The following is a 16,787-nucleotide window of genomic DNA, read 5'->3' as shown; positions in this document are numbered from 1 at the left end:
GAATATCACTTTTCTACAACACTTTTTTATGTTTTTGGAATTTATTTCTCCTGGTCAGCTGATAAATTACATCTTTTAAATTCCTCCTCCAAAAAACAAATTTACAAAAAATGCACGACACCTGTGTTTTGAAGTACTGCATTCTAAATGTTCAAAAATCAAAATAAAGAGTCACACGGTGGAACACAACCTGATTAGATTAATGCTAATACATGTATGTGCGGTCTGAGCAAACTTCCTGAGCAGCTACATCTGTTTACAGTCTCACTCAGGTCACCCTCTAGGCTAACATCCAATTTGCACTTTATTCAGAGACATTAACCTTACTCTTCTAGCCATCCTGTTTCCTTCCTTATCACCTCTCAAACTTACCTCATTGCCTTCTAATTATATATTTATGTCAAGCCCATTTTCTTGTCATTTCCTTCTGAGCATTCGCTAATTTTAAAGGTTTTGATTGTGCCCTGTCTGAATATTGGAATGTTCTATTTCTAACCAGTCGGAAGTTCTGTAGTGGGCCACGCAAGACCAGTTTTGTTCACGATTATACTCCCTGTGACTACTTCAGTCCCTGGCACATCAGAAATGTTCAATGGAGCAATTTGCATGTTGGCATTTACTAATGTATTTCTCTGTTGTATGTCTTTTTTTCTGCCTCTTTTCCATAGCAAATGTTTAAGGCATAATTCTGTTTGATGCTATGAAGAACAAGTTGAAAGAAATTTCACAGGGTATGGTCCCTGTTATCATGGGGTGGGCTCAGAAAATGATCTGGGAAAGGAATGCAATATCAATCCCCTAGACCATTTTCATAATCGGAGTTAGGTTAGTTATAACCGCCATGAAGTCCTGTGAGTATTCATGCTAATAGACGATTTCGAGTAAATTGAAAATGTTATAAAATGAATAAGACTTTTCCTTTTATGCTATCAATGGACACAGCTTTTATTTATTTATTAATGTATTTCCTAACAAGATAAAAATACATATGAGAAAAATGCAGGTATCTGTGAAATTCATTTTACAATGTTTTACAATTTTAAAATAATTAATAATTTTAAATTAATCAAATAATTTAAAGTGATTTTAAATAAGCCCTTCCAAGTACTTAAAATAAATTTCCAAGAGTTCTGCATTTAACTTTACCTTCATAAGTATATATTATCAGAGAGAATTGAAGTGTGAATTACAGTACTCATCTAATATTAAACAAAAATATAATTAGTGGAAACTTTTTCATATAGATATAAATTTATCTGTTTTATGATGTTTCTGTCAGAAATAATTAGGGTAAAAAGACACAATGTTTTAAAAAATCTCATTTTGTTTTGCTGCCTATTTTCTTGCATTTTTTTGAGACTGTCTTATAGCAAAAACATTTTAAATTATTTTGGAAACAATATAGTAGCCATCTGTAAAGTATGTTATGTTTTTTCTGGTGGGAATGAGGGGTGATACTGAGGTGATTCATTTGAGCTTCACCTGTCCTTTTCCTAAGACAAGGGGGTTTGGGGAAAACTACTTTATTCTAATAGTCTTAAGAATAAATAAAAACCCATCTGGGGCCCGTCCTTATGAAAGTCTTCATGGTTACTATTTCTTGAAGCATCAGGGTGCTGACGCTTTCAGTTATAACCTGAGAACACTTGCTTCAAGTTCTTATACTTCTTTTTAGTAATACATTTTGACAAAAATATTTCTTTTGTCAAAGGCATAAATGAAGAATAATTGGAGGAGATAGGATTTGGGTAGTTGCTCAGTGTACTGTATATTATGATGAGTGTGACAGCCATTATTCCTTATTACATTTAAGGTGAGGACCAATTTAGCATTTGTCTTTCTACCACTTTTACCTTTGATCAATCATATAAATTATTATTTTGTTACCTCTAGTCTGATAATGCTTTCTCCTCAGGATAACAAATATTTTTACAAAATTGTTTTTGGCATATTCTTTAGAATCCAGCACAGTGTTGAAAACAGGTAATACAAGTAGTAATAACAATAATAATGATGATGACGATGATGAAGCAGCTAAATGAATAAATGATGAATGAGTTTGAGGTATAATTAAAAGTGTCATATTTTTAGTAACCCAGGAGAAAGAAAAATCATGGCCTGAACTTTAAGATGATTTTTCAACTTCTGGCAAATGCATTAACAACTTTTTTGCCAGATTTTTTTTTTTTTTTTGCATAGGGTATTATCCAGGGCTTCACCTTGTACTCGTAACTCATGATGCTTAGGATTTTTTAGTGCCTAATAAAATAGCATTATCTGTGCCCAAGTATACATTTACTAGGATCAGCTCCATGACCCAAATTGGCAGGGTTTCTCTTCCCTGTTCTCTGGGTTTGCCAATAAAGGCTTAAAGAAATTAGTGGAATAATATCATCTCATTCCAATTGTGAAAAAGGAATCTCTAGACTTGGATTGATTTAAAATATGAATTTTATGTGTGGGGATAAATTTGCTCATCCTTTCATTTGTTCACTCACAGAAAAGCAGTAATGGGCAACTCAGTGCCACCACGCCAGGCTGGACTCCTGTCACCACAGCAAACATGATACTGTACCTCTCCTTGAGGAGTTGGCTGTCACTTGAGAAAAACTCTCATAAATGGATGGTGATCACTTAAATCTGATGGTATGGGTTCTTTGGATAAAGCCTCCAGGCAAAAGAGCCTTGGTTTTGGAGAGAGAAAACTAGATTTGGAAAATGACTGTAACAATTGCTCGTCCGTGGGACTGAGCGAATGCTATAATCTATCAGAACGCCTGTGTGTCCTGACTGTCCAGTGTTGAAGGAAGTTGTGGGGATTAAGTGCGATTATGTAAATCACCAGCCACACAGAAGATGGCTAATAATTCTAGCCTTGCTGAGCCCTCCTTATCGGCCCCTCTGAGTGGAGGTAGAGGTGGGGATGTGGGAAGAAGAGGGTTAAGAAATATAAGGGAAGGAAGGGAAAAGGACAAGGTTTTCCTTTGAAGCACACTCTATACTCACGAGTCTTACCTACATTTTTTTTTTTGTGGTTAAATAATCACTTAAAGTAAAAAATTCCATGGATCTGGGAACAAGTTCCTGGAGGTTCAAGATTTACTGTGGAGGACTGTCATATAATTACAATTTACATTTGTGAGCATGTTTGCCTCAGATGAAGGGCAAATGCACTATGAATGTGCTAATGAAAAAAGCACTGATGGAGCTCAGACTACCAGTGAGTTACCGTGATAAAAAGGGTGTAAGTCAGCCAAGTGCAAAGAGCCCATGCTGAAGTTGTACTATATAAATGTTGTGATTAAAGATATTATAGTAAACCTAATTAAAATACCCAATGTGTAGTATTTTATTAGTAGTAACCATGGGAGTAAATATTAAATGAATGATGTTTATTTGTCCAACTCCATCAACTATTAAACTATAATTCCGCTTACTGCTAATTTAAGTGAGAAAGTTTTCAGAGTTATCAACTGACTTTTCACATTGGCTTTGAAAACATGCTTGGTAGCCTTGGTTTGTAAGGGGTCCTTGTCTGAGTTTTCCAAAATAGCAAACCAAAATGGGGATTATTAATGTGTTCTTACCAGAGATTTTCATAGAAATATCTGGTATTCATTTTCTGAATATTATCAAGTTAAAACTGATAAGTGTATTATTAAATACAGAACTAGACCTGAAGCTCCATCTTTTATCTATTAAACCTCAACTTTGGCAATTTAATTCCAGTGACACAACATCATCCATCACAGGAAACAAAATTATAACTTTATTGGTTTTGTAGGTTTTTAGTGTTTAATATTTCAATTTATTTCCGTTTCATAATACTTAAGATGTGAAAAGAAGATGGTTTTATGTCTGGTTTCATGTTATGTCTAAATTTTAACTCCTCTATGAAAAATTACATTTTAACACTAATAGTCTTTAAGACGGTTTTTGAAAGTGGTTTGTGTATTACTTTAAGTTTTAGAAAGACTGGCAAAAATCAGTAACAATCAATAGATAGAAGAATGCAATAATCTGCTTACTTTATAAAAATAGAAAAGGCAAGACATTCAGCAAAGCGAATTATCTAAGGCTACCTTAATGCATGCACCCAGCTTCAAAAGAAACAGGGCACATCAGTTAGGCTATGGGCACTCCTTTAGAGTGATCTCTGAGAGAGGAAGAGACAGCATTAAAATCCCTGGTTGAATCTGCAAAAGTAACTGAATAGGAAACACGAAGATTAACTTCTTAGCATAAGAATCCAGCACTTTAAAATATAAGCCCTAGAAGCTTGAGTTAATCACATCACTTCTACTACAGGCCATGATAACCTTTGGCCCAGGTACCTTACTGTGCTTCATCTGCGGAGGAGGCGTTAGAGAGGATCGATGGAATGAAGTGTGTAAAGGAGAAATTATCTCTTGTTTTTGAAATTCTTGAGCATCTTCACTTCTATTAATACATTGATTTTGGAGAATATAAGCTATGGGAATTTAAACACTGTGATTCAAATTGATCCCTGCCTTTGCCTCCGATATATGATGCCTTAGATTTTCCACATCAAGCTAGAAACATTTGCTAAGACTTATCTTAAAACCACCAGCAAGCGACCTGGAAATATTGACAGCAAGTTAAAAATTGTCCTTTTATAGTACAAGGAAGACAATTGTTTTAAAATTGTGTCCTTTAAATCGCCTGTGATGTTACCGAGATTAATGAATCATGTTGCAGCTGCATTCATTTACAAAATGAATGTTTCTACTCAGACAACTGAGAGCAGCAGCATATTTTTGCATGTGAGATTATCAGTGATTAATAGAATATGAAAATCAGAGATTATCCACATAGGGTAGAAAGCCCAACTACATTTATCAGGCTTTTAAGCATAGGTAAGCTATAAGTTTACATTAAGGTATTAGGCAATTAAAATGTGACCATTTTTGATGTAACCAAGTCCCAACTTGTCGATCAATATATTTGTTTCAACCTGTCAATAGAAAACTCTGTATAGCCCTGACCCGTATGCCTAGTTGGTTGGGTGTCATCTTGCAAAGGGCAAGGTCATGAGTTCAGTTCCCCGTGAGGGTGCATAGAAGAGGCAACTTGTTTTTTCTCTCCTCTTTCTTCCTTCTTTCCACTCTCTCTAAACAAATAAAATCTTAAAAAAAAATAGAACACTATATATCCTGCATAACTATAGTTATTTTAATTACATCTTAATCTACTTTATAAAAATTATGATTTGATAGTTTAATTACTTAAATTTCTTATATTATCTAGTTTTGGAAATGCTGAATAATCTTTAAAGTTGTAATTCCTTAAATCCCTCTATTTGACAATGGCAAGTTTCACAATATGAAAATGGAGGCACTCACCTAGACATCTGTCTTCATTACCTAGTCTTTATTGTATAGATCCAAACTATTTCAGAATTACTTGTCTACCTTTGCTGGGTGTGGTTCTAGGCTTTGGAGACACAGAAGTGCATCAGAAGGAAAAGATTCTTGCTCTTATGGATTTACATTCCAATACAGAAAGATAGAAAAAAATAAATGAAGAAAATGTCCAACGCTGAATGATGTTATAAAGAAAATAGCAGTGGTTCCTTCAAGGGGTGGGGGGGCAGCTTACTTTAGACAGGATGGTGAGGCGACATGTGAGATGTGTCCTTAACTAAAAAGGGACAAATTATGGACCTAAGCCAGGGCCCTTTTTCTGCTTGGTGGACAGCAGGCCTGTGGAGGAGTGCTTTGCCAGTCCACAGATCCCAAAGAGGAGGGAGGAGCCAAGCCATTTATACTCAATTCTCCTACCAATTTTTTGATCCAGTAATTAAAGATACCTCTGGGGGAGGATTTTTAAATGGAAGAAAAGCCTCAGATATTTGGCGATACCCTTCATAAAACAGAGGAGGAGAACGACATATCCTTCCTTCCCTTAAAGACACAAACAACAACAAAAAATTGTGATTTTATTCTAGGGTCCAAGAAGAGCAAGCATCTGCAAAAACTGAATCAAGAGGGTGACATAATTTGCATTTTTAAAAGAACATTCTGGCTTCAGTACAAAGATTAGATTGGAGGAGCGCAAAGAATGGTATTAGAGAGACTGGTTAGAAAACTACTGGAATGAACAAAGTGACGGATGCGGTGGCCAGCCCAGGGTGGAGGTGATGGAGGCAGTCACAGGTAGCTGAATTCCATGCTAGCCACTCAAGTGCTATGACCTTGTCAAGACTCTAGCAGCTCAGATCAGAACCTCCAAAAATGGAAATTTTAAAATGCATTATTTTTCAGTTTTTCAAAGTTAACTAAGTAAGGTAGAGATGGAGAAAAGGGGACAGGTTTTGTTTTGGAAGCTAAATGGAAAGCACTTAACTGAAGCATGTGTTGTGGGGCAAGAGATAAAGAGTGAAGGGCTCCACATACACCCTATGAGCCAGCCACCCAGTAAAGAAAGGGCCCATCATCTCCAATTACGCTACCCCTTCTGATGTTTTAATGGCTTGCACCTGGTATTTCTGCTGCCTTGATCAACTCTTCTCTAACTTTCTGCTTGGTTAATACCTACTGATCCTTCAAGTTGTAATTAAAATGTCCCTTGCTCTCTAAACCCTTCCCAGTCTAAATTAGATACTCCTCTTTGACCTTCTAAAGACACCAGTGCATGTACTCCTCTGAAAACAATTACCGTCCTGAATTACAAATGTTGATTTATATTCCTGACTCCCCTCCACAGCCTGGTGGGGGAGGGTGTGACAGGGAGCAAGATGTGCCTTTCCTCCCTGAACCTCTGTTTTCTTACATTTCACCTCTAATAGGATAAAAACATTACATTTATTGTGAGATTTAATAAGCAAATTAAGTCATTGGTACTGACTTCTAATTAAAAAATTCATAATTTTGTTGTGGTGGTGGTGGTTGTTAGGACTACTTGAAAAATCACTCCTCTTACTACCTTTCTTCAATTGTGGACATATTAGAGAACATGGGTATATTCATTTAGTAATAAATTGCATAATTGAATGTCTATATCAAAGCCAAAATTGTACTGGAAAAATTTGAACAGGCAAGGAAGACTACATTCAAGATTATTGCAGGAAAGAGGCCAGCGCACAGTCTGAGCTCAGCTAAACCAGGGCTGAAACAGTGCTCACAAGCTGAGATTGAAGGAATCTTAGGCCACTGGTGTTTGCTAACTGACCTCACTGAAAGAAAAGTAAACTTACTCTTCTTTTCATGAAGGAGGTGGTTTTACAACTTGGAAAAAGGCACTCACAGAAGAAAGCCTCCTAGCCTCCTACAGAGATTGGACAACAGGGGCTCTATCTTCCTTAGTCATTTCCTTCCAAAGGGATGGATGGGGGCTAGGTCCTTCAGAAAGGCATCTTGAGGTTGCAACTCTGATAAGTTTAAGGAGCTTTACATCTCCAAGTGATGAGAGGAAGGATTCACAATGCAAGTTCACTTAGGTCAATCCTACAAGAAAAGAGAAGTCGGGGCCTTAGGTTCAAGAACAAGTCATTTTTTTTTAAACTTTTATTCAAGCAACTTTAGTCCAGAGAAACCTTAGGCTGTCTTAATCATATACCATTTTGAAGATAGTTACTATTATACTACTGGAGCACAAAGATTGTCAGATTACTACTCTGTTAAAATGTAATTGCTAGTACATATGCTTTATATCCACTTATCCAATATCAGGAGATGTGATAGCCATTTATTCTTACAGTGGGTGTTACGGTGCTGCAGAAAGAAACAGGACAATGACTTTCTTGTCTGTGAACGGAGTAGACGGTTGGATCAATAGTTCTCAAAACTATGCATACATGGTAGATTTGCTCATGTTCATAAAATTAAGCCTGCACAAAGTGATAGTAAAGTGAGCCTCTGTAACTGCTGAGACCTGTGGCATTTTCAAGATACACAGAAACAATGAAAACCACTGGATTCAAAGATTCTATTCTGTTGACAGGGCCTTTTGGTGAAAATTTTGTTTGAGCAAGGTTTTAGGCTTAGTCCTAAAACTGCAAAAAGTGAAATCTCTCTCAAAATTCAGAGCACAATCTCCTGCCACATTAATAAATATACTTGCTATTTATTATGGTGGCGTGCCTCTCCATTTTTTTGTTATGGTGTTCGTAAAAGAGAGTGGTCTGGGAAATGCTTTATGTTTGTTTCAAACGTAAAAACTGTGACCTAGTGAAAGAATTATTTGTTGAATTCCCTTATCTCTCATTCTCATATTTATTTGTTGGAGACTCAGCACTTTGTAGGCTCATTCTGAGAACATTTTCATCTCATTAGCAAAGCACTGCTGTATCATCACTCTGGTGCTGAAGGGCCAGATCGTGTGACCGATGGGTAGCTAAGGACCGCAGCACCGAGGCCGGGAAGCCCGGCTTCGCATCTCATTTCACAGGAAAGAATGTTTGAATGAGACATTCGGATAGGATCTTTGGTCCTCTAGTCTATTTGAGAAATTCTTTCTGACTTTATCTACCCAGAGGGTCTAAAGGAAACCTGGAGGAGCCCCTAGACACCAAACGAAGACTGGGGGCAAGATCAACACAAAAAACCATGCTACCTTGTTCAGCATACCTGATGAGCAAGTTAGCTGGACACCTCTCCCTTATGAAGAGGGAGGGTTGGCATTTTTCAGTTATAACGTCGTTGTTGGTGAAGGTGGAAATCTAGTGCTTGCTGGAAGGTGTCCATGACAGCCTTGCTGCTCAGTGTGGCCCTCAGTCCAGCAGTGTTGACATCACCTGGGAGCTCATTAGAACCAGAGTCTCAGGCCTCACCCCAGACCAACTAAATTGGAAACTCAAGACATTTTTTATGTAGTCTGAGAAGCACTGCACCATAGAACAGACTTCTTTGCCTTATTTGTGAAATACAATAAATAGATCATTAAAAATGGCAACAAAACAACAGCCATATTGCATCAATATTTTGAGCAACAGAATATCTGGCAAACAGATGTTTAAACAACTAAGGGGTTGTGGAAACAAAGGAAGACCATCCAAATGAAGACGAACAGAGGCTATTAATTCAGAACTTTCAACAGCAAGGGAGTCACACGCCATCATTTGCATCTGGCAAAGACTCAAAGTCAATTAGAGAACTGGGAAAGCTCTGCAGTAGAAACATTGACAAGGTTGCATGTGTGCGCTGACTGGCGTGGGGAAGCTGCAGGTGGCCACTAGAAGCAGGGCATCTTATGTGATTGGTCTGGAGGGAAAAGTAAGCTTTCTCTGGTTGGTCCTGATTTGGAAAAAGAGGAGGGAATAATAACAGTTGTCAGTCACCCTTGACAAAATCCTAACCATTCTGGGGTCATTGACACAGATTGTGGTTTGGCTTTCTGAGCTTAGTCTGTGGATCAGAGTTCTATTGTCACACACAGTCTGGCCTTGTCTGTATGTTCAGCCTCTCAGGGTTAATCAGATAAGAAGTGTAGCTTGGGCATCCAAGACTGCTACAGCCGTATGAGGAACGTCATCAAGGAACCTGGCTCCTTCTATTCTCTTGCTCTGCCGCAGATGCTGCTGCAGCCCCAGGCATGACATCTAAATTCTGGGCAGGGAAAGTCAGCAAATAACTACGTCTTAAGCCATACTTCTTGTAATGATTTCTCTTTTGATGTGGGGAGGGAAGCCTTCCAAAGAATTTCTGCCCCCATGTCACTGGCTAGCAATTGGTCTCCTGGTCATTTCTGGCTGCTAGAAAGCTTAGAATCCCAGTAGTAAGCACTCAACCTGTAGTTAAGACGGGGGAAAATCAATAATTGTATATTTGACTTAACCTATGGTATCTTCCACACACATATGTCAAACCTTGGTAAAAAACAGAATTTAACCAAAAATGCAAAAGTACCCCAAGTCATCTGCAATTTAAAATGTAATAATAAACCCCAGCTTTCATAATACCTGAAGTTTTAGTTGTCACTCAGAGTTGAAAAAATTCTTTCTGCTCAGAAGTTTCTTTCTGTTCTGTCATGATATGTATCAGTAGTATTTATTCACTTGCCTTGACATTTAGACACATTCATATCCTGAGTTTATATGGCCACAACAACCTCGTCAGGTATATACCACAATTATCCCTTTTAACAGATGAGAAAACCAAGGAGAGTCAAGCCATTTGTCCAAGGTCACAATGCTAGAAAGTTTTAAGGCAGGATTTAAATCTGGTTGGTCTGATTCCAGGGTCTCTGTTCTTAACCACTCTACTACACTGTCTTTCATGAAACACATAGTTGCATGGTGATGAATTCAATTTAATGGAAATAAATAAGTTGTATTACAGAAAAGTGTCGAGAACCATGAGCACATACAATGGGGGAACCTAGCCTAAGCTGTGGTGGTGGAGGGGAAATTTCTCTCGGGAAGCTGTTTAGGTGGCAGCTGAAGGATGAGTTGGAACAGGGCCGATGGAGGACTGGAAGAATCCAGAGACAGGGAAATGTATCAGTGAGAGGCATGGGAATGAGCATGCTGGAAATGAAAACACATGTGTAGGGGCCAGTCTTAGGGCTGCCAAATATGCTGCATGACTTCAGGGGGCACCACTGTGCTAGACAGCAGGGGGAGATTCACCTCGGCCTGGCTGGGGCGCAGCAGTGAGGGTGTGATGTGAAGCTAGTGTCCTAGGGATTCTGAATTTCAACTTCATCACACAGGCAAATCAGAGTTGAAGCGAAGAAATTTAAGAACTGAGATCTGAGGCTTTCCAACATCTAGAGTTTAAAAAATAAAAAAAGAAACTGACAGACGAGACTGAAAAGGAACAGCCAGTGAGGTGCAAATAAAACCAAGCTAGTCTGGTGAGGCAGGGACAGTTGTTTCCTCCAAACTGGATTAGCCTTCTTTCTCACAGTGACGGGTCCTTCAGTTTTCACCAAACTCACGGTTGCCCTTCTCCCTCCCCACAAATACTGTACTTCCCAGTACCTCTAGTAGGAGTGTGTTCTGGGTTGAATAGTACCCCCTTCAAAATTCCTGTTCATCTGAATCCTCAGAATGTGACCTTAATTGGAAATAGGATCTTTGCAGATATAAGCATCTCAGGATAAACATGTGGGTGGGTGTGGCCTAAATGCAGTGATTGCTGTCCTTAGAAGACCATGACTTTGGAGAAACAAAGACATGCAACCGAAAGCAGGGCAGATGGAGGCAGAGACTGGAATTGTTCTCACAAACGAAAAAATGCCAAGAGCCACTAAAGAGCTGGAACAGGGGTGTCAAACTCATTTTCACTGGGGACCACATCAGCCTTGTGGTTGTCTTCAAAGGGATGAAGTAATTTTAGAACTGTATAAATGTAACTACTCCTTATCTGTTAAGGAGTTGAAGTTACATTTGGCCCTTGGAAGGCACCCATGAGGCTGATGTAGCCCCCAGTGAAAATGAGTTTGACACCCTGAGCTAGAAGCAGCAAGGAAGGATTCTTTTCTAGAACCTTCACATGGCCCTGTTGATACCTTGATTTGAGTTCTAGCCTCCAGACTTGTGGCAGAATCAAGTTCTTGAATTTTTCCTCTCTCCTGGATTCACTCATTAGGTGATCTTTTCCAGGCACATGTATGTACTTTATTTTTATTTTTGGGTAGGCAATATGTACACAAAGCATAACATTCACAAAATGCAAAATCATATACAGTAGAAGGTTCTCTGTGGCCATTACCCTCAGCCGCACAGATCTCATCCCAGGAAGTAACTGATGTCAGTTACTTCTGTACATAGTCTGTGTGTATACAAGCAAATGCATGCCTACCTATGGGTGTGATGTGTGAGTGCACACTGTATATACACACCAATGTTGTTTTTTTTTATCAGTTTCTAACTGCACAGTCTTTCATTTTAGGAACCTGCCAAAAGTTTACATTTGTTGCAGCAGTTTCAGCCAATAGACATTTAGATCATTTCCATTTTTCAACTTATTATTTAAAAATGGAAATAGTATTGTTTAACAAGTTAGTGTTGAGCCTGTGTAAGAGCGTCCATTGGCTAAATTCTTAAAAAAGAGAATCATTGGTTTAAAGAGTATCTGGGTTAATTTTGATTATCATTACCAAGTGGCTTTCACTTATTGAAGGTTGTACCAGTTTTGACTCCACACCAGAGAACCACTGTTTCACCACATTTTTTCCATTTCAGTGGGTTTTTATCAGTTCTATATGTACAACACAGTGATAAAACCAATACATTCATATACCTTTGATCTCTGGCAACTGGGCAGGTGAGGTGAACATTATTTAGCATATTATATTTGAGTCATTTGTATTTCTCTATAGTTGAGAACTGTTTATTTTTCTCATTTTTCTATTGAAGTTTTAGTATCTTTCTTACTAAGTTATAGGAACTTTTTCCTTTAGGTAAATTAGCTATTACCTATATGATTTTCTTTTGACTTTATCATAGTTTTATGATACATGTATTTAAAATTGTAGCTTATACTAATCTTTTATAATATCTGAGATTTAAATCATTCTTAGAAATGCTTATCTGACCTACTCCTGATTCTGAAAATCAGTTATTAAAAGGGAAGAATTTAACATTTTCTTGACTTGTCAGAAATCCAGAGAGTAACAAATAGACCCAGTTAATAAAAGGAAGGAAGGAAGGCGGGAGAGAGGATGGTTTAGCGTTGTCATCTGTGAACTGTTATCCCAAAACATTTGACCTGACTCTAATTAAGATTAGATCTAGCATTTTACAGAAAATATTGGGTTGGCCAAAATGTTCATTTGGTTTTTTAAGTAAGATGATTCCTGCATTTAGTTGTCTTTAACTCCATTCAAAACAATTTTGTTAGATTATATTGCAACAGCTGTCACATCTGTGTGTATTAAAAACAAGTTATCGAAATTGGTGATCTTTTGTGTAATCATTTTAATATTGAAGATGGAAGAAAATACATTTCAGCATATGATTATTTTAAGAAAGGTAGAAATGCAAATGAAATAAAAAAATTGTGCAGTGTAAGGAGAAGGTGCTGTGACTGATCGAATGTGTCAAAAGTGAACTTCTGCAATGTTTGTTGCTAATATTTATATTTTGGCCAAAAAATTCTCTGCTGCGGGCTGTCTCATGCATTGGAAGATGTGTAGCAGCACCCCTGGCCTCTACCTACTAGAAGCCAATAGTGGGAGACAGCCGACATACTCAAAATATCCAAATCAATAAATTTATTGGTGAAAATAAAAATCATTTCTTTATTTTATGGCAGAAATTAAATGGACGTTTTGGCCAATCCAAGATAAGGGGGAGAAAAGTTAAATCATGAGGAAATAATCAAATAAGACCAGAAACAATCTAAGACATTCAGACAACTTGTCCTGATTTTTAAAAAATTCAGTGTAATTAAAATATATGTGCTCATCCAGATAAAAATTTAAGAGACATTAACAACTAAATGCAAACTGTCACATTTGATTTGATTCTATTCCAAAATAAAGAAAAACTGTATTTATAGCTTACTGACAAAAAGCATATACAAATTAAAAATTTTAGTATGCTCAAATTGTTCCCTAATATACTAATTGTATTGAAACAAATTCTTGTTTTCAGAATAAACTTTTTAACAGAACTTATTTTATTTTCAATGCTTTAATTGGGACAATATTTTGGTCATATAGGTGAGCACACTTATTTTTGATCAGCTATCTAGTGGTGAGGTCAGATCTTCTGTAATGCACTTTGAGATTATTGAGCACAACACAACACAACACAAATGAAGGGAAGGAATGTGACAAAGCACTTAGAATTGTTTTGTCTAAAAACATTGAGTTTGTTAGCCAAGTTCTTTCTTTGCTATTACCGTTCTGAGCTCCCAGTCTCCCTGCAGGTTGTCAGGGAGGCCCGTCCCGCTTGCCGCCACATTCCTGCTCCGGCTTCCAGGCAGCCTCCTTGAGGGGAAGGTGGCTAAAACCCCTCACACATCTAATCTCTCCAGCTTGTTGTGCCATATCACTAACTCCAGACGGAGGCAGTTCTATGCTTTTAAAGGCTCTTGGGATTATGTTGATTCTTTTAGGTAATCCAGTATACTCTCTTTATCTTAAAATGCATTACCTCAATTATATGTGCAAAGTCCCTTTTGCCTTGTAAAGTGACATAATCACAGGAGCCAGGGATTAGAGTGTAGACATGTTTGAGGGACCATTCTGCCTACTAACAACATATCTGAAATGTTAAAATTATACAAATGCTTCTTCACTACAAAATAATCACTCCCACAATGATAACATTCTGTGTTTTTACTGTCAGAACTTTAACAGTTTTTAAAACATCCAAGTAAGTGTTGGGTTCACTTATTGTTTATTCCTTTCCCTCTCGCATGGGCTGCATAGAGGGGTGACATGTGCCATCCACAGTGTCAGCATCGCCCATTTGTCCGAGGGGCAGGCTGCCACAGGGCTCTGGCTGCGGAGCCTCCGCATCACATGTCATTTTCTTGCAGGTTCTTATACTTGAGTTTCAGCTTCACTTAAAGCAGAAAAAGCATGGCTCATTTTATGAAGATATCTCTTCTATTCAAGCTTAGTTCAGTTCAAAAATAATGAATGCTTTTAAATTTCTTCCCTGTACCTGCATTGGTTGCCTGATTATTATTTTTTAAATTCAAATCTGTTTTCTTTTTGTAAACTAAATTCTTGGGCTACATTGTAAAGGCAATTGGGCAGGATGCCTCCTTGGATCCTGGCTTGCTCTTTATTTCCTTAATTAGAGCTTTACTGGGGGAAACTCAGGGTGATAAGGCAGGCCTGTGAATTATCCACAGAGCTCCGTCAGAACAAGCATTGTGACACCTGGAGCACGGGATAAGTGGTGTGGAGGAGAAAAAGTATGAAAGAAAGATATACTAATAGAAAAGGAAGATTTATGGGAGACCAAGATCCCTGGAGATTAGCATGTCAGCAGAAATAAAGTACTTTTATAAACATGGTAGCAAGCACTGACATATTTCGGCAAATGAGAACATTCAACTGGAGAAGATTCAGGGGAAGAAAGCATTCCCAAGACAATGCACTTGGGGTTGATGGCATATTTAGCAAGATCAGGGCTGAGGTCCAACTCGGCCAATTACCAAGGCTCCTTGCTCTTACCAAGCTAGAGAGTTATTTCATCTACATACTACCTAGCGCATGTTCAAATGCTACTTTTTCTGAATTCAATGGTTAGCTTTGAAATATGTAAATGCACACATCCCACATGCCTCCCCCATTAACCCCAATTACCCCAGCCTGGGCTTACAAACAATTTAGGGGCTTCCCATATAGCCTTGTGCTTTCCAACCTATGGAACCGACTACAGCCTCTTGCAAGAGACAAAGACACGCTTTACCTCATTTACAGTTTTGCTAATGGCTGGCCCTAGAGATTGGATAAGGAAATTTGGTTGGGTTTTAGAATGTACTGATTTGGAATCCAGGATTTGGGAAATACATAGTATGTACTATAGATTTTATCATAGAAGTTAAAAAATCAATATGTTTGGAGCTGATAGAGGTAAGCAGTTTGATTGAAAATGGAATAGTGTGAGCCAAATTTAGGACAGAAGGAAAATTACTGGTGCACATGTGCTTCAATGGACGTAATAGCATCGGCATATTTAGGGCAAAACTGCTGCTCCGCAGTGGAGCAGCCAGGGCTGCTTATCAGGCCGCTTCACGAGATGCTTTTCTTAGCTTGTCAGACCTCTTTGTATTTGTCTGTAATCAGGCTGCTTATCCCAGTGAAAGCATACCAAAGTCTCCTTTTTTCCCCTCATTATTTTTGTTTCCTTTTTATTCCCTTCTTACCTTCTGTATTTTCCTTTTATTCTTCATCCTCATTCCCCTTACTCTCGTGTTTTAGTTTTTGATAAAATTGAAAAACATAGTTTTACATATGCTTTGGAACCATAACAAGAAACCATCAATACCCTCTCATCTGAATTGAAACAACTGCCAAACGTTACAAAAAACATATTTTCCTTTTGAGAAACAGGCCAGACTTTACTGTAATATCATTTGATTTTGTGTTAGTATTTTTGAATGCTTGATAGAAATTCAAGATGTGGTGCTTGGAACACTCATTTGTCAATTATTACAGCAACAATAGAAAACTATCACAAAGTTTATGGCTTAAAAAACACAAATTGATTACCTTATAGTTGTGTGGGTTAGAAGTCCAATACAGGTCTCATTGGTGAAAGTCAAGGTGTCAACTGGGCTGAATTCCTTTCCGAAGGCTCTGGGTGGGGGGAAAAATCTGTTTGCTTACCTTTTATAGCTTCTGTTGGCCGGCCACATGTCTAGGTTTACGGACCCCCTTCCTCCATCTCGAAAGGCAGAGGCACTGGATTTCTCTGATCCTCTTGGTAGCTGTAGCTCCCTCTGACCACCACCCAGCCAGGTTCTCTGCTTTGAAGGATTGGCAGATAGATTGGGCCCACCTGGAGAACTCGGGCTCCCCCTCCCCATCTCCAGGTCTTTTGCCACAATCACATCTGCAAAGTTTTCTTTTTCTGTGTCAGGTAAACATTCACAGGTTTCAGGGATTAGTAGAAGGTGGGAGGGGACTGTATTCTGGCTACCACAATCTTTATCAGAATCACCTGATTTTCTTGCAGTTAAAAAAAGGGCAGTTCCTATGTTCTATGCTTTGCTTGACTGAACTCTGGGAATCTGCATGTACTTCCACTTTTTAAAAGAGGTTCCCAGATATTTTTATGTACATGCGTTCCTCATTTTATGTACCATTCTTTATCTTCACCCACATCTGAATTGAGTGGCCTTGGGAACTCTGAATAA

At 38.1% G+C, this 16,787-nt stretch overlaps 1 long non-coding RNA gene across 2 annotated transcripts in view; it reads right to left on the bottom strand.

Annotated features, from left to right (window-relative positions):
- LOC119045535 (uncharacterized) overlaps positions 1 to 16,519 on the bottom strand; it is a 223,618-nt gene extending 207,099 nt beyond the window's left edge. The window contains exons 1-2 of one of the 2 annotated variants that reach the window (XR_008391011.1): positions 16,430 to 16,519; positions 16,141 to 16,227 (exon numbers count right to left, since the gene is read on the bottom strand). This is a non-coding gene — a long non-coding RNA (uncharacterized LOC119045535). Of the gene's footprint in view, positions 1 to 16,140; positions 16,228 to 16,257 lie in introns of both variants that reach the window. The other variant, XR_005081804.2, reaches the window with a different exon arrangement.
- Positions 16,520 to 16,787: the final 268 nt, after the last annotated feature.

The sequence above is a fragment of the Artibeus jamaicensis genome, unplaced genomic scaffold (assembly GCF_021234435.1).
Source record: "Artibeus jamaicensis isolate MK-2021 breed Jamaican fruit bat unplaced genomic scaffold, CSHL_Jam_final contig_233, whole genome shotgun sequence".
Classification (NCBI taxonomy): Eukaryota; Metazoa; Chordata; class Mammalia; order Chiroptera; family Phyllostomidae; genus Artibeus; species Artibeus jamaicensis.
This window is presented reverse-complemented; position numbering and strand designations above follow the sequence as displayed.